The sequence below is a fragment of the Carcharodon carcharias genome, chromosome 2 (assembly GCF_017639515.1).
Source record: "Carcharodon carcharias isolate sCarCar2 chromosome 2, sCarCar2.pri, whole genome shotgun sequence".
In the NCBI taxonomy this organism is placed as follows: Eukaryota; Metazoa; Chordata; class Chondrichthyes; order Lamniformes; family Lamnidae; genus Carcharodon; species Carcharodon carcharias.
The window spans coordinates 24,736,611-24,760,582 of NC_054468.1; the positions used below are offsets into that span (position 1 = coordinate 24,736,611).

At 41.9% G+C, this 23,972-nt stretch overlaps 1 protein-coding gene across 2 annotated transcripts in view; it reads right to left on the reverse strand.

Annotated features, from left to right (window-relative positions):
• Positions 1–23,972, reverse strand: part of dipk2ab (divergent protein kinase domain 2Ab) — a 240,686-nt gene that overhangs the window by 175,809 nt on the left and 40,905 nt on the right. The window lies entirely within an intron of this gene.

Consider the following 23,972-nt stretch of genomic DNA (forward strand, 5'->3'; position numbering starts at 1 on the left):
GCCAGTCACACCTTATATGTGCAACATTCCGTTCTCTGAACTAGTTGGTCAAGTAATCCACAGGAATTTTCCAGCAAGTGGTTAACTTACAGTCTCAGCTAGCTTTTGCTTGTATGAGCTTTTTTAAAAAACAGATGTCCTACTTAAAAGTTCAATATGCCCATAGGTAATTCGGGGATAGGATCCGTGGTCATGACACAATGAAGAACTTGCCAGCTTAAAATTACATGCCACATATCCTGCAAAGGAATTTGTGACTTGAGATTACATGAACTTTTTATTCATTCTTTCATGGGATGTGGGCATCAGTGTTGTTACAAGTTCAAAGAGCAGCGTGCTTCTCGTGCAATGTCTAGTAGAAGTCAATGTAACATGGCTGCCCCCCAGCCTGTGCCTCACGGCAGAGGTCACATAACTACAGCAAGCCAGGTAGAACTTTTAATACATGACTGCATTTCAATCCCAAACACCCCCCTTTTCATAAAGGAACAAAAGGCAAATTTGCATGTACTATATGCAACTGAGTTACCCAAGTTATCCACTACGCACCCACTGTACTCATGCATTTACAAATTATTATTCTCATCAGTCTCTGCAGATACATTGCATACTTGTTAAATTGTGCAGGTCTCTTAATGGTACACATGCGTGTTCTCATTGGCTATTTGTCTGGGTGATGTACCCTCTCTGGGGAGTGTGTCATTACCGTGGCGCTAGTTGCCTTGGTAATTGTTGTTGCTGTTGTTCCATTTCCATTGAATGGGACCAGTAGACCTTCGTGAGTGATGATCATTTTGTACTCTGTGCAGCTGGTGAGATCTCATCTTCCTGATCTGCAGCAAAGGAACATCTTTTCTCGTTTCTATATGCTTGTGGTTATGCCAGTATATTTGGTTGTTCATGTCCACCACATACAATCGAGGTGACAACTGCTCTATGCATGTCCCAAGTTTCCACGTGGGCTGATTACGGTTGAGTACTGGAAGTTTGTACCCCGACTGGTTCACCAATGCTCAACTCTGGCAACGGTTCAGCGGTTTTGTCAAAATGAAATTTGGCTTTGAGGTTTCACCTTGAATTTTCCCACTTATGTCTGTCACTACTTCGGGCTTCAGGTGTTTTTTTTTTTGCTAATGGAAGAGTAGCTTGGGTGCAATGTGACATTAGTCTTTGTACTGGACTACTTTCTATGCATTCAGTCGAGGTGTTTCTCCACTCAAGGATTGCTTTGTATACAAATGTGCTGGATTTGCACAATTTCTTGATCCCTTTGGCAATTTTCAGGGCCACCTCAGCCTTTCCATTCAAAGGGGGATAGGGTGGAGATGGTGTGTAACTTTAAATTTCCCAATCACTTTTGAAGCAACTTAGTTCTTCATTCCTGAACTGAGGGCCATTGTCACTCATAACAATGTCTGGAATGCTGTAACGGACTGAAGTGTGCTTTGAAGCATTTCACAATCTCACCAATAGCCATTGAATTCAGCAGGTCTAACTCCTAGTGATCACAACAGTAGTCTACAGCAATAAAATAATCCATTCCTGCTAGCGAAGATGTTTACTCCCAGCTTCATCAATGGTCTGGGATGTCGTGCAGTATCAGTGGCTCTCTAGCTTGCTTCACTTGGTACGCAGTACAAGGGTAATGAGTGCCAAGCGAAGCAGTGGCTGATGTGATCTCTTAATTTCATTGCTCATGTTTGGCCAGTGGAGCACTTATTTTGCCTTCCTCAGACTCGACTCAATTTCTTGATGACTTGGATGGCTGTGCTTCAGCATTTCTCACCTCCTTAGGGATAATGACTATTTCCCTTGTACAAGATGCCATCTTGAGCTGTTAATTCATCCCTGTATGCCTAACACGCTCGTGATCACAACTGTATCCTTGATGCTCTCAAGCCATTCTTTCATCACTACTTCTTGCGGCACTTGGAGAGTTGCATCTTGTTGGGCAGTTGACTTGAGCAAGGCACTTGTCTGCCAGATTCAATGTCTCTGCAAAGTTAATAACTTCCAGAACACGTTAAACTGCTGGGTTCACATTGAATCTGGAAGATTTCATACTCTTTCAGCATTCTCAATTTTCTTCACAAGGAGTGCTGCTCTCGACAGCACGTCAGTGATTTACATCCGTTTCCCTTGCTTGTATGTCCAGATGATATCTCTGTAAATGAAGTAACATTCTTTGTAAACACTTTGGAGCAGATAGTAGCATTTTGAGGCAACGCTTTAAAGTGGCTTGTGGTCAAATTCCATTGTCACTTTGTCTCTGTCAAGCAGGTATTAATGAAAATGCTCACAAGCAAATACAATAGCCAGGCGCACACTCAATCTGAGCATAGCACTGTTCAGTTTGCATTAACACCCACTGTGCAAATGCAACTGGTTGTTCTTGCTGCATGAGGGCTGTTCCAAAACCTGTCATGTTAGCATCACACTGCAAGGTGACTTCATCATTGACATCATAGTACTTCAGCATTGGCACTGTCGCCAGTTGTTTGATTTTAGTGAATGCTGCTTGTTCTGTGCCCCACTACCACTGCATATCCTGGCAGTGAGCTGGCATAATGGTTCACACACAGGCAAATATTAGCAAAAGTTTTGCTCAATAATTCACAAATCCAACAAATCGTTGCACTTCTTTCGCACCTGTTGGATGCTGCATCGCTTCTACAGCTCTCACCTTTTCAGGATCTGGGCTTTTGCTGTCAGGACATGACCTATATACTTGGCTTCAGGCATTTTGAATTGCAGTTTTTTCTTGTACAGTTTCAGGTTTATCTGTTCTCTAAGTAGTCACACAAGATTCTGATCAAAGTATATGGGGAGAAAGCGGGAGCAGGCTATTGAGTTGGATGATCAGCCATGATCATGATGAATGGCGGAGCAAGCTCGAAGGCCAAATGGCCTACTCCTGCTCCTATTTTCTATGTTTCTATGATTCCATTGTCTCTCCACATCTGTAGACTAGCAGGTCAATCACCATAGCGTCCACTCCAGGAAGATCACTGACTATCTCATGTTGCCTATGTTGATACTCTTCTGGAGCTGTGGAAATGCCAAATAGCATACGTAAACATCTGTACCTCCAAAAGGGCATCCAGAATGTTGTTAGAAAACGGCTATCATCCAGCTTCACTTGCCAGTGACCATCCTTTGCATCTAGGGTAAAGGTCTTTGTCATGGCAAATTGTGGCAAAATTCCTTTGATGGTTGGCATAGGATAGTGAGATCTCAATACTTTATTTAGATCCTTTGGGCCGATGCATACTCTCAATTTTCCTGGTTGTCTCACTGCTATGATGCTGCTAATCTAGTCTGTAGGAGTTGTTACTTTCTTGATTACTCCCTTCTTTTCCAGCTCTATCTTGATTTTTTTAGGCTGGACTTGAGGGCAGCTGGAACTCTTCCCAGATGCTGAATTGGTCTTACATCTCATCTACTTTGGAGGTGCTATTCCCCAGAAAGACATCCAAACCTGTAAACACATCTTTGTACTCCTCTTGGATCTGTTCAGCAGTCAATGGTTCAATGTGCTGTGACATGCTGTTAAATCTCTTTTGGCATGTTTAGGGTAAAGCCCAAGCTTTAGATTTGCTCTGGCTGAGATGAGTGGCTTTGGCTTACTATCAATGATCTGGAACTCCAGGTCTTCATTCTTGCCATTGCATAAGGCTCTCATTAATTTGTCCTCTCTGTACAAGCATCGTGCCATCATATAGTCTGAAACTTACTTTCAAGGGCTCCAATTTTGGATCACCATATTAAACCAATTCGCAAAGGTCTGTGAAGGTCATGATGCTGTATGACGTATCAGTGTCTATTTGACAATTAGCGTTCACTTGATGCTCTCCTTCTGCGGTCATCATTCTAAAAGTCACAAACCATTTATCACCTCTTTATTTGACAGAACCAACCTGTTGTATGGTACAGTGACTCATCAGGCTCTTGGGTTGATATCCCTCCAATGGCCATCTGTATAGTTTTGTTTTGCTTCTTTCTATCCAAATGCTTGTGCGCAAAATGATTTGGCTTCTTGCAGTTAAAACACTGCTTTTCCCATGCTGGACAAGCCTTCCTTTCTTTTGTGTGATGTCCTCAGCAGTATTTGCATCCTGCCCTTTGTCAGTAATTGTTCTGCTCTTTCAGCCTGGAATGCCTGTTATCAGCACAATGCAAAGCCTAGTCTGTTCTGCCATAGATATGCTCTAGGCTGACGTTTTACAACTTCTGCACAGATCGATCACATTCTTGATTAGGTTTCTCCTCTCAGTAGACTTGCTCTCATTGCGGGATTTCCTATGCCTGAGACAATCCTATTTTTAAATGAGATCATCTTTAAGTTGCCCGAATTCAGATGGTTCTGCAAGTTGTTACTGCAGTCATATATTGATCAATAGACACTCATCATCTTGAGCCCTGATATCAAACACATAGCATAAGTTACATTAACTTGAGGTTCAAAGTGTGCCTTCAAAATGTGCCTTTTTTTCTGCTCTTCAGAGAGATTTAGGGTGGAATACAATTTGTAACAATTTCTCCCCAACAGAGTTGTGTTACTACTCATGTTGGCTATGGTTTGTTAATTAAATATGTTGCAATCTGGTCGCTTTGTCATTGGAAGTGAAAAAAACTGCTAGTTCTGCCACATATCGCCTTTCTTTTCGACAGGATTCGGGGGGGGGGGGGGGTGGAATTAACAGCCATTTTGACTCACCCAGTGATTTACTTGTAGTTTATATGCTTTCCGTTTCAATGGCTTTTTCAGCAGCTCTGAACTTGGTATTACTCTTTCGGCAGCTTTCTCTCCAGCTCTTCAAAATTCAATCTCAGCTCCACTTCTAAACACGCCACATGAATACAGCAAGCCAGGTAGGACCTTTAGCACATGATTGCATATCAATCCCAAACTTTATGCCTTTGAGAAAGTGGAAGGTCGAACTTGATCATTATTAATTCGACGCCCCAGACAGAGGGGAACTGGAGTACAATCCATCTCCTCCATAAAACCAACACTGGTCAGTAACTAGACACAAGTAAGTGAATGACGCAGGTAATGCAACTTTCCATCCATTACTGAGAGAAAGTACATCAACAACTTTTTTTTTATTTATTCATTCATGTGATGTGGGTGTTACAGGCTAGGTCAGCATTTATTGCTCATACCTAATTTCTCTCAAGGAGGTGGTGGCAAGCCACCTTCTAGAACCACTGCAGTCCATGTAGTGCAGTATACAGACAGTGCTGTTAGGAAGAGTGTTCCAGGATTTTGACCCTGCAAAAGTGAAGGAACGGCTTGTGGCATGGAGGGAAACTTGCAGGTGGTGGAGTCCCATACATTTGCTGCCCTCGTCCATCAACGTGGCATGGGTTGCAGGTTTGGAAGATACTGTCGAAGGAGACATGGTGAGTTGCTGCACTGCGTCTTGTAGATGGTACACACTGCTGCTACTTTGTCAGTGATGGAGGGAGTGAATATTTAAGTGCTGGATGGGGTGCAAATCCAGTGGGCTGCTTTGTAGAGGGTGGTGTCGAGCTTTGCACATTGTTGGAGCTGCACAAATCCTGGCAGGAGAGTGCTCCAACACACTCCCAAATTGTGCCTTGTAGACAGTAAAAAGGCTTTGGGGAGTCAGGTGGTGAGTTACCACAATCCATTTGGGCCAGTACAGTTTCTGGTCAATGGTACATACCTCCCACCCCAAGATGCTGATAGTGGGGGGGGGTTCAGTGATGACATTGCCATTGAATGTCAAGGCGAGATGGTTTGATTCTCTCTTGTTTGAGGGAGAGATTGTCTGGCACTTGTGTGGTGTGAATGTTACTTGTCACTTGTCAGCCCCAGCCTGGATATTATCCAGATCTTGCTGCATATGGACACAAACTGCTTCAACATCTGAAGAGCCACAAATATGCTGAACATTGTTTGCTGATGACTGCACATCCTCACTTGTGACCTGATGAAGGAAATTCATTGATGAAGCAGCTGACACTGCTGAGGAACTCCTGCAGTGATGTCCTGGAACCAAGATGATTGGCCTCCAACAACCACAACCTTTTTTTGTGCTAGGTATGACTCCAATCAGTGGATGGCTTTCCCCCACTAATTCCCATCGACTCCAGTTTTGCTCGGGCTCCTTGATGCCACACTCAGTCAATGCTGCCTCATGTCAAGGGCAGTCACTCTCACCTCACCTCTGCAGTTGAGCTCTTTGGTCCATGTTTGGCCACAGGCTGAAATGAGGTCAGGTGGTAAGTGGCAATTGTGGAACCCAAACTGAGTCCTAGTGAGCATGTTATTGCTTAGCAAGTGCCACTTGATAGCACCTTCAATGACCCCTTCCATTACTTTACTGATGATAGAGCATATACTGATGGGGTGATAATTGGCCTGGTTGGATTTGTCCTGCTGTGCATGTCCAGGACACACCTTGACAATTTTCTACATTGGGAAGTAGGTTGTACCTCCTCCCAATGTCGTAACTGTACTGGAACTGCTTAGTTGGGGGAACGCCTAGTTCTGGAGCACAATTCTTCAGTGCTATTGTTGAATGTTGTCAGGGCTTGTAACCTTTGCAGTGTCCAGTGCCTTCAGCCATTTCCTGGTAGCATGTGGAGTGAATCGAATTAGCTGAAGGCTAACATGCGATGCTGGAGACCTTAGAAGTTGGCCTAGATGGATCATTTCACCACTTTTGGCTGAAGGTCACAGCAAATGCTTAGCCTGGTCTTTTGTACTGATGCATTGGGCTCCATAATCTTTGAGGATGAGGATACTTTGAGCCTCCTCATCCTCTAGTTAGTTGTTTAATTGCCCACCACCATTCACGACAAGGTGTGGCAGAACTGAAGAATTTAGATCTGATCCATTGGTTGTGGGATCCCTTAGCTCTATCACATGCTGCTTCCACTGTGTCATGTTGCACCTCCATCAGATTGACCCCTCATTTTTAGATATACCTGGGTGCTACTCCTGACATACCCTCCTGCACCCTTCATTGAACCATAGTTGATCCCCTGGCTTGACAGTAATGGTAGAGGAATATGCAAAGCCATGAGACTGCAGGTTACAACTGAATACAAGTCTGCTGCTGATGACCCACAGCACCTCATGGATGCCCAGTTTTGAGTTGCTAGATCTGTTCGGAATCTATCCCATTTAGCACGGTGGTAAGCCACACAACACGATGGGGGTAACCTTAAAGTAAAGACAGGAATGCACTGTGCAGCGGTCACATCTACCTATATGGTCACTGACAGATGCATGTGTGACAGGTAAGATTGATGAGGATGAGGTCAAGCAGATTTTTCCCTCTTGGTTCCCTCACCACCTGCCAAAGACCCAGTCTGGCAGTTATACCCTTTAGGACTCAGCTGGCTGTCAGTACCAGTGTAACTGATCCATTCTTGGTGATGGACATTGCAATCCCCTACCCAGAGTACGTTCTGTGCCCTTGCCATGTTTAGTGCTTTTTCCAATTATTGCTCAACATGGAAGAGTATGGACTCATCAGCTGGAGGGAGGAGAAGGGGGGTAGTAAGTGGTAATCAGCAGGAGGTTTCCTTGCCCATGACTGGAGTCAATGCTGAGGACTCCCAAGTCAACACCCTCCCAACCGAATACTGCTGAGCCTCTACCTCTGGTGGGTCTGCCTTACCGGTGGGACAGGACATAATCCAAGGATGGTGATGTTGCAGTCTGGGACAGGGTCTATAAAGCATGATTCAGTGAATATGACTACGTCAGGCTGTTGCTTCACTAGTCTGTGGTCTGCTCTCCCAATTTTTGCACAAGCCTCTAGGTGTTCTTAAAGAGAACTGCAAGGTCGAGAGGGCTGGGCTTGCCATTGTTGTTATTTCTAGTGTCTAGGTCAATGCCAGGTAGTCTGTCAGTTTCAATCCTTTTGGTGGATTTTGTAGTGGTTTGATACAACTGAGACACTTACTAGGCCAATTCAGGGGCATTTAAGAGTCAACATGTAGACCAGACCAGATAAAGATGGGAGATTTTCTAAAATGCCATTCATGAACCAGATGGGTTTTTACAACATTCAACAATGTTTTCATCATCACCATTAGGCTAGCTTTTAATTCCAGATTTTGTTAATTGAATTTAAAATTCCACCAACTGCGATGGTCAGATGTGAACCCAATGTCCCCGGAGCATTAGCCCGAGACTCTATATTACGAGTGACGTTACTACTATGCCAGCCCACCTTCCCGTTAATCCAAAACTAAGAGGAAAATAAAACAGGTGCTCCTATCAATGACATGTATACATCTTTCGAATTGTTTTGCAGCAAAACAATCTTTGCTAACAGTAGTTTTTATACATTATACTCTACACTTTATATCTTTAAGAAAAACTTGACTTATCCTAAGTGAGATCCGCCAATTAGGTGCCCAACTCTTACACTTGTGCTTGGTTTACAAATTAAATTATTTAAAAGTCGTAATGGATTTGACAAAGGTATGTCAGAAATCCTCTAAAAAAGATAAAAGACTGCTGTGAGATTTGTTTAGCTCTTGGAAGCAAAATAATTGCCCAAGATAGTCCTACCTATTTAATTTGGGAAAGCATAGATATGAAATTCAAGAAATTTGATTAATTTCTCAAAACATTGCATCCACTAACAGTATGTGTATGCTAAATAACAATTTATTCACTATTTTACTGGAGCCTCTTGTATTATAGACTGAACAGCAGCAGCTTGCCAACAAACTGCAAAGTATAGCTGTAGGGTTTAATGCCACAATTTCTTCCAAACCATCATCCAAAGCAAGCTCACAGAGAGAACTGCAGCGTCGCAATTTAATTTTGCTCTTGGCTTCGGGTTAACTCAAACTTTCATGCAATGTCAAGGACATTATAGATTCTTTCAGAAAAGGCGTGTTCTTGAACAATCCAGCTTTTTTTCTCCACAGAGAGCACTGTTGCTTTACCTTTTATCTTATTACAATAGGTTTTGTTAAACTCGTTCAGATCTTTCTCTTCTATGATTCATGTTATAAATTTCAGGTTCTGTAGCAGATATTGTCACGGTTAAGGTCACTCACATCCCGATTATCTAGAGTACACCTTATGCTGCTGTAATCTAATCAAAAGACAGCACGATCAAGGGCTGTTACATAGAATCTTTGCTGCATATACCACTATAGCAGCATATCATTGGTACCAAGTTATGGTTTCCTGTATTTACAAAAGACAGATTGGAAAAGCATCTTAGCAAGTCAAAGCACAATTGCAAACCAAAGAACTTTATTTTAATATAAAACAAAGACTTGCATTCATGCAGTGCCTTTCACGACCACAAATCATTACAAAACACCATGTGTAGGCAAAATTGTATTTGGGAAACACAGTAGCAAACTTTCACAAAGAAAGCTCGACAAATATCAATGTGATAATGACCATAAAATATTCTTGTGTTAATTGAGGGAAGAGCATTGGCCAGGATAGTGGGGAGAATTCTCCTGCTCTCCTTTGAAGTATTCCCATGAGATCATTAATATCCGAGGGGTCGGATGGATCTCACTTTCAAATCTCACCCAAAAGATGGCACCTTTGACAGTGCAATACTCTCTCAGCATTGCACTGGAGTGTCAGCCTTCATGTTTGGGTTCAGGGCTGGGTTTGGGACTTGAACCTAAAACCTTCGGACTCAGAAAGGGGTGCTACCAACTAAGGCATGGCTGACAACTGCATGAACCAAATAGTTTTTACACTGTCAGTAATTTTCCTACACGCTTCATTTCATGAGAATATAAAAAAGATTTGCATTTATATAGCAGATTTTACGAAGACAGGATGTTCCAAAGTTCTTTACAGCAAATGAAGTACTTTTAAAGTGTAGTCACTTTTGTAACGTACAAAACACAGCAGTCAATTTACACAGCAATTTCTTGCCAGCAGTATGGTAACATCCAGATAAATTGTCTTTTTCCTGATGTTGATTGAAACATAACTATTATCCAGGACACCAGGGAGACCTCACCTACTCTTCTTCAAAACAGTGCCATGGAATATTTTACGTCCACCTGATGGCACAGATGGGGCATCAGTTTAATGCCTCATCCAAAAGACATCATCTCCAACAGTGCAACACTCAGTGTCAGCCTAGATTCTGTACTCAAGTCTCTGGACTAAGACTTGAACCCACAACTTTGACTTAAAAAGCCAGAGTGTAACCCGCTAAAGTGCAGCTGATACTATGACAAATAATAAAGATATACCCAGAGTGTCAATTAGTTGTATGTCCACTATCTCACTTTTCAGAAGCAACTTGCTCCTAATTTATGTTCCAAATTTGTCCGACCCTTAGAAACATGTGTAAGCCATGCCATTTTTTTCCAACTTGCCACCCCTGGAGTAAAGCCAGTGTGCTGGATCAGCCAGCTGTCATGGAAACTATTGCTACTGAAATCAGTTGGAATAAAAATCATGCTGTTTAGTTTCCATATCAAGAAATCAATCTGCAATGCCAGTTTTACATCAGGATGGCAAAATAGCCATCTACCCCATGCCTGCTGTTGAGTATAAACAGCCATTGTTTTTATTGAAAATATATTTACTGGTGGTCTCGGATTTCGATCAAACGATCCTTGGAGATTTTTTCCATTGGCTCAAATTTCTTGTAACTTTCATAAACAAGCAATTTTGATGCTAACAACTTGGGTGCCACGGACCTCCCTGTGTCCCCCATCCCCAGTGACATGAATTATTCCATCATCATGAAGGGAGCTCCTTGCGATGATATGAAATGACGTCTCTCGTTTCAACAATTGCTATTCAAAATCACTACTATTGTACAGGTCAAGTATCCTTAATCCAAAACCCTTGGGGCTGACTGCATTTCGGATTTCAGATCATTCTGATTTTCGGATACTGCATGTAAACTTCCATGACAATAGCCCAAGCCTAGGCTTTAGTCTAAAGTATGCAAAATAGCCAGAAAAGTAAGTGCATCACTGAATAATGAATACAGGATACCTGTTAGAAGTTTCTTTTTGACATGTTCACTGCAAGAATCGCAAAGGTAAACAGAGCAGGCAAACAACTAGACTTCCTGTGCTAAACACAGATAAGGTTCAAGAAAAGTGCGACTTTTGGATGTGCTCAGTTTTCGGACTTACAGATAAAGGATATTCAATCTGAAATAAGAATCAAACAGCTGGTCTCAAGTTAAGAAAAGGCATCGTATGTGCCCTGGGAGTTAACCTCTATAAACTGAACATTCCCTAGCAATATCATTTTTAATCCAATACAAACTAAAAATTCTGTTAATTTTTTTTTTTCTCTCTTCTGATTCAATGTTCTCAATTTACTGGCACTCCATAGTTAGCCTAAGCCACATGCAGAGTTTGATAGTAAATACCAATCATGGTTAACCAAAGTTGCAACATAAATCCTTGTAATAGCAAAGTCAAACATGACTAACAAAAGATTATACATGCACAATTGCTCTCAATCATGCACAGCTGTTCCTGAGTTGCCACAAACCTAACGCTGTTCGTCATTATTTCACTGCAAACAATTGTGTAGTATAAATGGAAAGAAAGCTTCGACATTTAATTGAACTGTGTTGCTAAAAACTGTCAGCTACTTTTGTTGCATGATTAAGTTTTCTCCTGTAAATATGAAGACCAGGAGACTGTTCATTACTTAAAAATTGGGATAATCAACAAAATACACAGCCACAAAGCATGGTAATTTTCTGAAATGCCTTTTTGGTATATAAAGCTTAGAGCAAATTTTTTTGCAGCTTTAATAAACGTTACAATCAAGAAAGAAGTGTTACACTAACCACTAGTATTTCCATATACAGTAACTTCTAACTAGTGGTTGGATTATTATATTAAAGGCTGAACAAAGTCACCACTGCATTTTGTGCATCTTAATTATAAGGGCAGCACAAATATGCAGCAAGTGAAACCATCCATTTTCTCTCAAGATTATATTACAACTGCAGAGGTCAAAACAAAAACCGGGAGATCAGAATTCTACACACAAGTCTGTAAATTTGAGAGAAATTGCTCAAGCATTGTAAAACTCTAAAAACTATCAAATATGATACTTCAAATGAGGCATGTGGAATTTGATCACTTATATTCAAGGGAGTTACTAAGCGTGGAAATGGCTGAATATTTAAAACGAAATGAAAAATTATTTTTATAGTCTACTAAAAATAAAGACCCATTTGCATTTTTTGTAGTTTTCAACAACACAACGTGCTGTACCAAGGAGTAAGAGGAAGGTCATTTGCATTTAGCACTATGTGCTAACTACAGTTACGACACCAGAAATATGGCAGGAATTAATCCAATACTCTGGATTACAAGAGGAATCCAAAGGACAATCAACAAGTAATTCTCTCACCCCTCAACAGCCAACTTTCAAGTCTGGAATCCAGCTTCTCTCCATTCTTTAGGCGAGGGACAGTGTTTGGTGTGGAGAAATGCTGGAAAAGGGAAAAAAGAGAAAATACGAAGAAGGAGGGCTAAGCGATAGAATGGGTCTAAAAATGAGATGTATAATTTGTCACAATAAAGGGAGCAGGTGAGAAAATTTCAGGTGCTTTAGTCATAATATTCCAAGGTACTCTCAATTCAGGAATTATCCCTTTCAAATTAGAAAATTGCAAATTGAACTTGATTTTTAGGAAAGGGAAACTACAAAATTCTAAACTGATGCAACCAGCAGCAGGAACGGGCGAGCGGGCAGGGTCTCAGGAAAGCAGGACCGGCAGGAACTCCGAGCAGGCCCAAGTGCGAGAACAGGATAAATGAGCATAACCAAGAGCACCACCGGTGGGAGGAATAAAGGAGATGGGGCAGAAATTTTCGCTCAGCGGGCAGGTGCACATCCAACCTGCTCAAGCGTGAAATGACACATGCTGAGGTTAGCCAGGCGTGCCTTCAACGCGCAGTCGCGCAATAGCTCAGTCGACAGGCACGCACCGAGCCAGCAGTGCGCCTGCCGACAATTAAAAGGCCTGTTAGGGCCATTGTTATCAATTAAATTAAAATTTTCGCTGCCCGTCCAACCTAACGGTTGGTGGGCAGGCGAAATGGCCCTCAGTTTTTTTAGAAACCTCACCCATGGACAGAGTCACATGAGGGGACATGTTTTTTTTTACATTTTTACTTGTTATTTTTTATACCCCTTCAACCCTGAGGCAGTTCTGTGCCTCAGGGAGATTATGCAGTGCGCACTTGCGCGCATGCGCAAAGTTCGCGCTTGGCAGGCTCGCACTCCTCCCTCAGCGCTGCTGCTCACATTTCATGCAGGGCGGGCCTTAATTGGCCTGCCAGTGTAAAATCATGGTGCAGTGCCAATCGTAGGCAGCGGTCAGCTTCCTGACCGTCCCCAAGTGCAAAATTCTGCCCCTTGGGTGGGCTGTGGTTGCCAAACGGACATGCTGCATTCAAAAATAATCAAGTGTGGCATCTCAAGAAGGCAGGGAAATGATTGCTTGATGGGTATTCCTCATTTTCCCTTGGGCAGTCAAATTTTGAACTAGGAAATTCAAAACTTCAAGTGGGGTTAGTGTAACAGTAAGCGAATTAATAACAGTAAAAGCACAGGCCATGTCTAAAACTATTACTTTTAATTAATGCCTCTGAACAGGTGACTAACTAGACTGTAAAAATGGCAAGGGGGTGGGAGATTTGCATAATAGATGGTATCGGAAACCTGGTGCTCACATTTCCTGCATCATGTAGGATCTTCAAGTCACTGCAATGTTTTTGGGGGAGTTTGTGCGTGCAGGAGCGTCTCCAGTCCCGCCAGCTTTAGCTCAGGATTTCCAAGTCGAGGGGAGCTGGGGTTACTGCGGAGAAGACAGGATGAGTGTATTTCCTAGATTGTACATTCCAGGCCATCCAACATTCAGACGGGGGAGGGGAGGGAGCCATAAGTTGTAGTACACATCAACACCTGTGACTTGTAGGGGACAGATATTGGAGGTCCTACAGTTAAATTTTCAGGAGTAAGGAGGTAGTTAAAAGGATGTCAAGATAGCAATCTCTGCATTGCCCTCAGTGTCATCCCATGTGAAGTAGAAATATTGGCTTGAGGCATGATGCAAGAGGCAGGGCTTCAGACTCTTGGCCCATCACCCAAACCATTTGGATTGTGAAGACAGGATTTGATTTATCTGAGATATAATGCTTATTCCATAATAGCATTCACACTCTGGCACAGCATGGGGCCTGTTTTTCTAAAACTAGCTTAATGAATAGGCTTCAATCAAATGTGGAAAACTGATTTTATTTCTTATTACTGAAATTCCAAAAATTGGTGTTGCAACTAAATTCTCTGATCAGAAATGCAATATCCTTACCGAACTTCTGAAAGGGTGGGGTTGTGGGGGGTGGGCTGGAAATGTTTTTTTAGTCCGTTCATGCGATATGGGTGTCGTTGACTAGACCTGCATTCATTACGCATCCCTAAATGCCCTCTGAACAAAGGCATTTAAAGAGTCAGCCACAATGCTGTGCTTCTGGAGTCTCATGTAGGCCAGACCAATTAAGGCTAGCAGATTTCCTTCCCTAAAGGACACTATTGAAGCAGATGGGTTTTTACAACAATCAGCAATGATTTCATGGTCATCAAACTTTGAATTCCAGATTCCCTTTTACTGAATTCAAATTTCACCATCTGCCGTGGTGGGATTCAAACCCGGGAATACTCATCACTGACAATACTACTATGCCACCATCTCCCCATGCAGAATAAAACAATTCCATTTTTTGTGATAAATGGGGTTACAATTCATCGCAAATGAACCATCCATTTACCAATGTAAAATTAGTCTGAATTGTGTATTTCAATATAAATTAGGACTCAATGTCATGGATTAGATCTCATGTTGGTACCAATTCAGTTAAAACATTTCAGATGTGCACATGTATCACATTTCTTTCCCATGAAGTGACAGTACCTAACCAATACCTGCAAAAAAAAATTGACATAGCTCAATGGATAAATGTACACATTGCACACATGCTAGAGGAACACGCGAGAGGACGACGCTGGGACAGGCAGTGAGCAGCACCTAGAGGACAGCAGATGAACTATAAAAACAGCACAAGTGGCAAGTGTTTGAGAGCAGAGGTTACTGAGGGAGTTCGGTGAGGAGGAAGAAGGTACTCCTTTCCTTTCCTAACTTTCCTCAGAAAGAAGGGCAGTGGCTTTGGTAAGTAGGACCTGGTGAGTAAATTAGAAGTGTAGTACTTTTAAAGAAGTTACTGCACTTGGATTTAACTGCGAAGCACCAAGAATAAGGGAAATTTCGGGCCCATATCATAAAGTAATATAAATAATCCAAAGTAGAATAAAGTTAACAATGGAAGTAGAGTTAAGACATGGCAGGGCAACTCAGTCAAGTGGAAAGTCCAAGATGACCACATGTGCAGGAAGTGCTGCCAGCTGCAGAAACTTGAGTTCTGTGTTTCAGAGTCCGAGTGGCAGCTGGAGTCCATCTGCAGGGCTGAGCACTACATGTAGAGAGGTGTCTCACCGCAGCTTAAGGGTCTGGAGACAGAGGGGGAAATGGGTGACACCAGGCAGTCCAAGGAAAGTAGGCAGATAAATTTGGGATGGAGGATGGAGTCCCGCTCACAAACTGGTTTTCCGCTTTGGAAGCTGGTGAGGGTGCTGGTTCTTCAGAGGAGTGCAGTCAAAGCCAAGTTAGTAGTACCACAAGCAACTTGGCTGGGCAGCTAGGGAGGAAGAAGAAAGAAAGAGCAATAGTGATACGGGATTCATTGGTTAGGTGGGGCACAGGCGTTTCTATGGCCATAAACGTGACTCCAGGGTGGTATGCTGCCTCCCTGGTGCCAGGGTCAAGGATGCCAGAGCGGCTGCAAGGCACGCTTCTGGGGGAAGGTGAACAGCCAGAGGTCGTGATCCACATTGGTACCAATGACTTAGGTAGGAAGGGGGATGCAGCCCTCCAAATCAGAATTTAGGGAGCTAGGTAGAAAATTAGCAAGCTGTAATCAAATGTAGTCAGCTCCAGATCACTCCTAGTACCACGTGCCAGTGAGTACTGAAATAGGGGGATAAGGCATATGAATGCATGGATAGAAAGATGGTGCAGGAGGGAGGGCTTTAGAGTCCTGGGACAGGTTCTGGGGGAGATGGCACCTGTAAAGCCAGAGGGTTGCACCTGAACAGGGCTCAGATTGAGTTCCTTGCAGGGCGTTTTGCGAGTGCTGTTGGGAGGGCTTTAAAATAACTCAGCAGGGGTGTAGGAACCATGAGATAATATTAAAGAGGAATACCAGGGTGCACAAAATACTGGGAGGGACACAGTATTATTATAGAGAATAGTAAGTTAATAGGTGAAATCAGGGTGAGGGAGAAAGTTACAAAATCTAAATCAGGGTAACTATGCATGTGGGTGAATGCACAGGATATAGTAGGTAAGATTGGGGAATTACAGGCGCACATGGAAATACGATGTGGTGGCGATAACAGAGACCTGGCTCAAGAGCAGGCAGAACTGGGTGTTAAATATTCCTGGGTACTGGAATTCAGAAAAGATAGGAGAGATGGGGTGGCTGTCCTAAGGAACAAAAAGGGTGTAATTACATTGCTCGGTGTAGTCTATAGACCGCCAACTAGTGAAAAAGACACAGAATAACAAATCTGCAGGGAAATGAGAGATGCAAGCATTATAGAATAGTTATAATGGGTGACTTTAATTACCCAAATGTAGACTGGGACAGTGGTAGTGAAAAGGGTGGAGAGGGGCAAAAGTTCCTACATTGTGTTCAGGAAAATTTTCTACAGCAGTATGTGTCCAATCCAACAAGACTTGGACCTGGTTCTTGATCTACCTTGGCCCACCTCATTTCCAAGCGTCAGTGGAGGAACATTTAGGAGACAGCGATCATTGTACTGTACGTTTTAGGATGATAATAGAAAAGGACCATAAGCAATTCAGAGTGAGAATAATTAACTGCACAAGAGCCAGCTTCAATGGAGCAAAAACAGAGCTGGGCTAGAGAGACTGGAACGAAAGATTGGTGGGGAAAACTAACTGAACAATGGAGTACCTTAAAAAAAAGAATTGGTTCGGGCACAATCAAGGTATATACTATCGAAAGGGAAAAGGTAGGGCAAACAAATCCAGAGCTCCCTGGATGAAAAAGGAGATAGAAATTAAGATAAAAGAAAAAAAAGTGCACTTATGACAGATGTCATATAGAAAATACAATTGAGAACCCAGGAGTATAGAAGGTTCAGAGGGGAGGCGAAAAAGCATATTAGAGAAGCAAAGAAGCATTATGAGAAAAGACTGGCAGCCAACAAAAGGGAATCCCAAAGTCTTCTATGGGCATATAAATAGTAAAAGGGTGGTAAGAGGAGGAGCAGAGTCGATTAGGGATGTAAAAGGGAATTTACACATGGACAAAGGTGGCCATGGCTGAGATATTAAATGAATACTTTGCATCTGTCTTTACCAAGGAGGTAGATGCTACCCAGGCCATGCTGACAGGCAAGTAAAATCTGCCACGAGAAGGGTTCAAAATTGATAAGGAGGAAGTGTTGAATAGACTGTCAACGTTGACAAGGCACCAGGACCGGACGAGATGCGTTCAAGAATATTGAAGGGAAAGAGAGAGGGAGATTGCAGGGGCACTGGCCATAATTTTTCAGTGTTCTGTAGACTAGGGTAGGTGCCAGGGGACTGGAGAATTGCAAACATTATGCCCTTGTTCAAAAAAGGTTGTAGGGATAAGCCCAATTACAGACCAGTCAGTTTAACTTCAGTGGTGAGCAGGATTCTAGAAACAATTATTCAGGATAGAATTAGTAGTCACGTGGAAAAATAGAGGTTGATAAGGAAGAGGCTGCATGGATTTTTAAAGGGGAAATTGTGTTTAACTAACTTGCTGCAACTTTTTGAAGAGGTAACACAAAAGGTCGATAAGGGTAATGCTATTGATGTGGTGTACACGGGCTTTCAAAACACATTTGATACAGTGCCACACAGACTGAGAAAAATTATTCCATGACCTATAAAGGGGACAGGAGCAATGTGGACACAAAATTGGCTGAAACATAGGAAGCAGAGAGTAATGTTCAATGGATATTTTTGGGGCTGGAGAAAGGTTTGTAGTGGAGTTCCCCAGGGGTCGATATTGGGACTCTTGCTTTTCCTGATACATAATAATGATCTAAATCTTGAGGTATAGGGAACAATTTAAAAGTTTGCAGGTGATACGAAGCTTGGAAGTGTTGTAAACTAAGAGGAGGAGTGTGTAAACTTCAAAAAGGACATGGACAAGTTGGTGGAGTGGGGATATAGGTGGCAGATGAAGTTCAATGCAGAGAATTGAGGGGTGATACATTTTGGTAGGAAGAACTTGGACAAACAATATAAAATAAGGGATGAAATTTTGAAGCGGTTGCAGGAGCAGAAAGACCTGGGTGTATATGTGCAGAGATCACTGAAGGTGGCAGGACATGTGGAGAGAACAGCTAATAAAGCATATAGTATCCTGGGCTTTATTAATAGAGGCATACAGTACAAGAGCAAGGAGGTTATGCTGAATTTATATAAGACACAGCTGGAGTATTGTGTACAGTTCCGGGCGCCAAATTATAGGAAGGATGTGGACATACTGGAGGGAGTGCATAAGAAGTGTACAAGAGCATTTCGAGGGCTGAGAAACTTCAGTTACAAAGATTGTTTGGAGGTTGGGACTATTCTGCTCGGAGAGTTAGGACTGTTCTCCTTGGAGAGAAGGCGGCTAAAATGAGATTTGATAGAGATGTTCAAAATCATGAGCAGGCTGGACAGAGTAGATAGGGAGATGATGTTCCCGCTCGCAAAAGGATCAAGAACAAGAGGACACAGATTTAAAGTGATATGCAAAAGCAGCAAATGTGACACGAGTAAAAAGTTCTTCTCAATGAGCGGTTCAGGCCTGGCATGCACTTCCTGGCAGTGTGGTGGAGGCAGGTTCAATTGAGGAATTCAAGAGGGCATTAGATGATTATTTGAATAGAAATAATGTGCAGGGATACAGGGAAAAGGCAGGGCAATGGCACTAGGTCATAATGCTCATTTCAAGAGCTGGTGCAGACACGATAGGGCGAATGGCCTCTTTCTGTGCCATTAAAATTCTGTGATTCTGGTACATGGCAGAGAGATCAATAAAGTCCCAGATTCAATCTAAGGTTTGCAATTATAAGAATATTAGGAAATAGCCCACTTCATTCAAATTCCATGTATGATTGTTACATTACAAGCATCCCTTTCGTTCAGTCCACTGATTCCCTATTTTCAAGAATTAATTTCTTTTCCCTCCCTCCCTGGTAAGAAAGAAAATCAGTTGTCACTGCTCAAACCCTTTTCTCAATCGTGGACTTGTTTATTTATTCAAACTTCATACATATTCTTTTCTGCTATCACATGTCATGTCTCCCTCAACTGAGCTCAGAACATTAGACAAATTAATGATCCTGAAATTCAAACATTCGTAGCTTAAAAATCTCAGGATTTCAGGACAATGGAACACAAAAAATAACAGAATGAAATTCACCAAACCAGTAGCAGCAGAACTCGAGGCGTTGCAATATTCTATGGGTTACGAAGCCAACTGGTAGTTCAACCAAAGATCTTCCAATAAAGATAAAGAGCATTGTTGAAAATACACCATGGTCTTCATGTAATTCTTGCTTGCATACAGAAAAAAATCAATTTGCCATTCAATATGTTCTGTCCCTCACCGGAGAGGAATGTTACTGGAAGTCAGTAAACTATAGAAGGAAACAAAACAAGAATAGCTGGAAAAACTCAGCAGGTCTGACAGCACCTGCGGAGAGGAACACAGTTAACGTTTCGAGTCCGTATGACTCTTCATCAGAACTAAAGAAAAATAGAAATGAGGTGAAATATAAGCTGGTTGAGAGGGGTGGGACAAGTAGAGCTGGATAGAGGGCCAGTGACAGGTAGAGGCAAAGAAGAGATTGCCAAAGGTGTCAGACAAAAGGAAAAATATATTTAAAATGTTTTAAAATATTGAGAAAAATGGGGATCTGAAAGGGGGTGGGAATGCAGGAGAGAGTTCATGATCTGAAGTTGTTGAACTCAATGTTAAGTCCAGAAGGCTGCAACATTGAGTTTAACAACTTCAGATCACGAACTCTCTCCTCCATCCCCACCCCCTTTTCCCAATAATTTATAATTTTTAATTTTTTTTTTATATATTTTTCTTTCCCACCTATTTCTATTATTTTAAAATTTATTTCCATCTATTGTTTTATCTCCACCTTTCAGTCTATTTTGATCCTTTCCCCCACCTCTCCAGGGCTATCTGTCACTTGCCTGTCCTGCTTCTACCCTTAATGTCACCATTAGCACGTCTTTCAGCTAATATCACTACCGTCAACACCCCTTTGACCTTTTGTCTATGACAGCTTTGGCAATCTTTTCTTTGTCTCCACCTATCACTGGCCCTCTATCCAGCTCTACCTGTCCCACCCCCCTCAACCAGCTTATATTTCACCTCATTTATATTTCCTCAGTTCTGATGAAGAGTCATACAGGACTCGAAATGTCAACTGTATTCCTCTCCGCAGATGCTGATGGGCCTGTTGAGTTTTTCCAGCTTTGTTTTTGTTTCAGATTTCCAGCATCTGCAGTATTTTTGCTTTTAACTATATAAAAAAAATGGTGATGAATCACACCAAACCACAATGTTGCTACAAGTGTAGGGCTGAATGTTACAAGGCATTCTTCATCCTCCATCCTAAATTTACCCAATGAGTCCAACTGCAAAGTCAAAGGTGACCAAGCTGAATGTGATATTTGTAACTACAGCAATAGTGAATGCAATGTCACAATACCAGCATTTACATAAAGATAATGGGGGACTCAAAAGCATCCACCTTTTAACTTCTAACATTAGCACAATATCAGTCTTCAGATTAAATAGGTTTGAAATGCCAGTTGAGTATCCTGTGAAAAATTAATATGCTTCAAGAGAAATGCTGGGCAAGTATGTGAATAAGAACAGGCTGCACACCATATTGGAACATCTTAATCTCCCTTTAAAAAAATGCTAAAAATCAAACGCCTCAGTCCTTATTTCTCATTACATAAATAATGGATCCACTTCAACCAAAATGGTTGCCCCATCTCATCATCACGTGTTGCCAGTAAGTTTGTGGTCAGTTGGCTCTCTTAAAATATATAAATTAGAAAGCACGCACTTAAGAAATGTAATAAGATCAAACAGATTAATCATTTAAGTGATACAGCTTTAGGACCCATAACCTTGCTTCAAATGTATGCATCGATGATCTTTTCTTAATCCATGCATTTGTCGTGAAATAAAAAATGTCCATTTTGTTGAAATGAAAAAAATCTCCATCGCTCAACAAAAAACCTTCGGATGCCACAACAGCAGTGCCAATGTCAGTAATCAAGCAAAGGTGAAAAGAGTCACTTCAGCAGCTGTTGCAGATGGCAATGCGAACCCCCTTTCCCAGTCACCTACCTTTGCCGTACCAAATACCAATATCTTTCTGGTAATGGTGTGAAAAGTGTACTTTTCACAGCAAATGGAAGCCTACACACGGGGATCCTATCTACATCGATTATTGCTTATCCATAATATTAGCTTCTGTTGAGACTTGACTGGCTTTCAGCACCTGAGGTCATTTTCATAAAACTTCATGCTCATCTTGATGACATTCTTAATTTTCAGAAAAACCTTTAAAAAGCTACATTACATTTGTCTTCTATTATAGACTATTGGAAGTTAATGTTTCAAAAGGCTAGCATGCCAACTGAGTATGTTATGTATGATATGTATTTACAAAGTGTTTAATCATTAGATGTAGTTTCTTGTGGATATTAAACAGCAGAGCAAGCAAATGTGCAACTGTTGCCAGTCTGACATTTGTCATTTTTATCAGATATGCCTATAATGAATTGATGCTTACTGTAGCTGAAACTACAAGCTTTACAGAGCTGACTACGGCAGAAGTTCCCTACTACTGTAGATGTCAGCATATAGGTCACCCTCTGAAGCCTCAAAAAGTGACTCCAAAAACGGGTCAACTTATATACCAAGTATAAAAGTGAACTGCAGGCACTTTGAAATGTCATTGGCATCCAATGCAAAGGCATCTTAAACTTCTGTGCATCTTCACAGGACAGTCCACATCACTTGCTTGATCCCATGCATCCAGTTTTAAGGTGCCAGCAAGAAAACCATGCACCGTGGGGGGGGGGAAATTGAGGCTGACTACTAATGAGAGTACTGTGTGTCGTGGCTAACAAGGGGTGGGCGGTGGTAGGGGATGCCAGGTATGTGCAGTAACGATTTCTGGGGCCAGAAAAATAGCTTTCTTATATGCTGCAATTTGTGACACTATTTAATAATTTACAGAAAGAATAATTGAGAAATATTCACACCACATTATTACCACACAATGGTCACCTCCAAGGAGAGAGAAACGAACCATTGCCCCATGACATTCAACAGCATTATCATCGCTTTATCCTGCAGCATCATCATCCTGTGGATTATCAGTTGCAAGCCACAAATACAGCAGCTACAACAGCAATCAGAAGCTAGGAACTTTGCTGTGAGTAATTCACCTCCCAACTCCCCAAAGCCTGTCCACCACCTAAAAGGCACAAGTCAGGAGAGTGCTGGAATACTCTCCACTGAACTGGATAAGTGCAACTCCAACAATACGCAAGCAGCTTGACAACATCCAGGACAAAGCAGCTCGCTTCATTGGCATCCCATCCATCCATCACCTTCAACATTCACGCCCTCCACCACCAGTACGTAGCAGCAGCAGAGTGTACCACCTACACTGCTGCAACTCACCAAGGCTCTATGGCAGCACCTTCCAAACCGGCAGGCTCCTCCACCTAGAAGAACAAGGGCAACAGATGCATGGGAACACTACGACTGCAAGTTTCCCAAGTTACATGCCATCCTGACGTGGAACTATATCACCATTCCTTCATAAGTCTCTGGGTCAAAATCCTGGAACTCCCTCCCTAATAGCACTACAGGTGTACCCAACACCACATGAACTGCAGTGGCTCAAGGTGGTGGCTCACCACTACCTTCTCAAAGGCAATAATAAGTGTTGGTCTTGCCAGTGATACCCACAACCCATAAATATAAAAATAAATTAAGACAGGTGAGAATAGAATCTCAGATTCAATCATCATGGTTTCCCTTTCCCCTTATTTCTTTTTTTGGACACAGGAAAAAGAGCTAGTAACCCTGGATAAACAGAATACCGCTTCGTTAAAATCTTCTGGATTTCACTTCTTTGTACCACCCACTTGCTAACATATGTCATAATGACAAAATGTGGCAGGCAGCTATCCATCTGAGCTTTCAGTCTCTTGCATTACAATTTTTAAAAACTTGAATAGTTTTTTTTTACAAACCTACTTTGAACCTTAGTTACATTACTTCATTTTTGGCACCCACATTCCTATTAACATTGCTCGTCTACCACAAGAATATGTGCTTGTTAAGTAATGTGGTGAAATATACAGGGAAGATATAGCTTTGAAAGTCATAACTTATGACTAACAGAAACGAGATGGCAGTCCCAGATTAGCTGAACCAACTTAAAATACAATTGAACCCAAAGATTGATCATAATGCTCAAAAAGACTAACAAAGAACTGCAGGACACCAAGAACTGTGAGGGAGTTAAGGACAATAGTTAAGTACCAGTGGATTGGAAACTGGCCAATGTGGTAACAATATTCAGAGTGGCAAAGCAGAGACAGGTGCTGCAGGCTCATTAATCTTACTGAAAATGTGTGTAAAATAGTGGAATCAATGAGGAATAAACTTGATAATTGCATGTTCAACAACCTAATAAGCAGTAATCAAAATGGTTTTAGACAATGAAGAGCCTGTCTGATTAATCTCCTTGATTTCTTTCAGGAAGTGACAACCTAAGG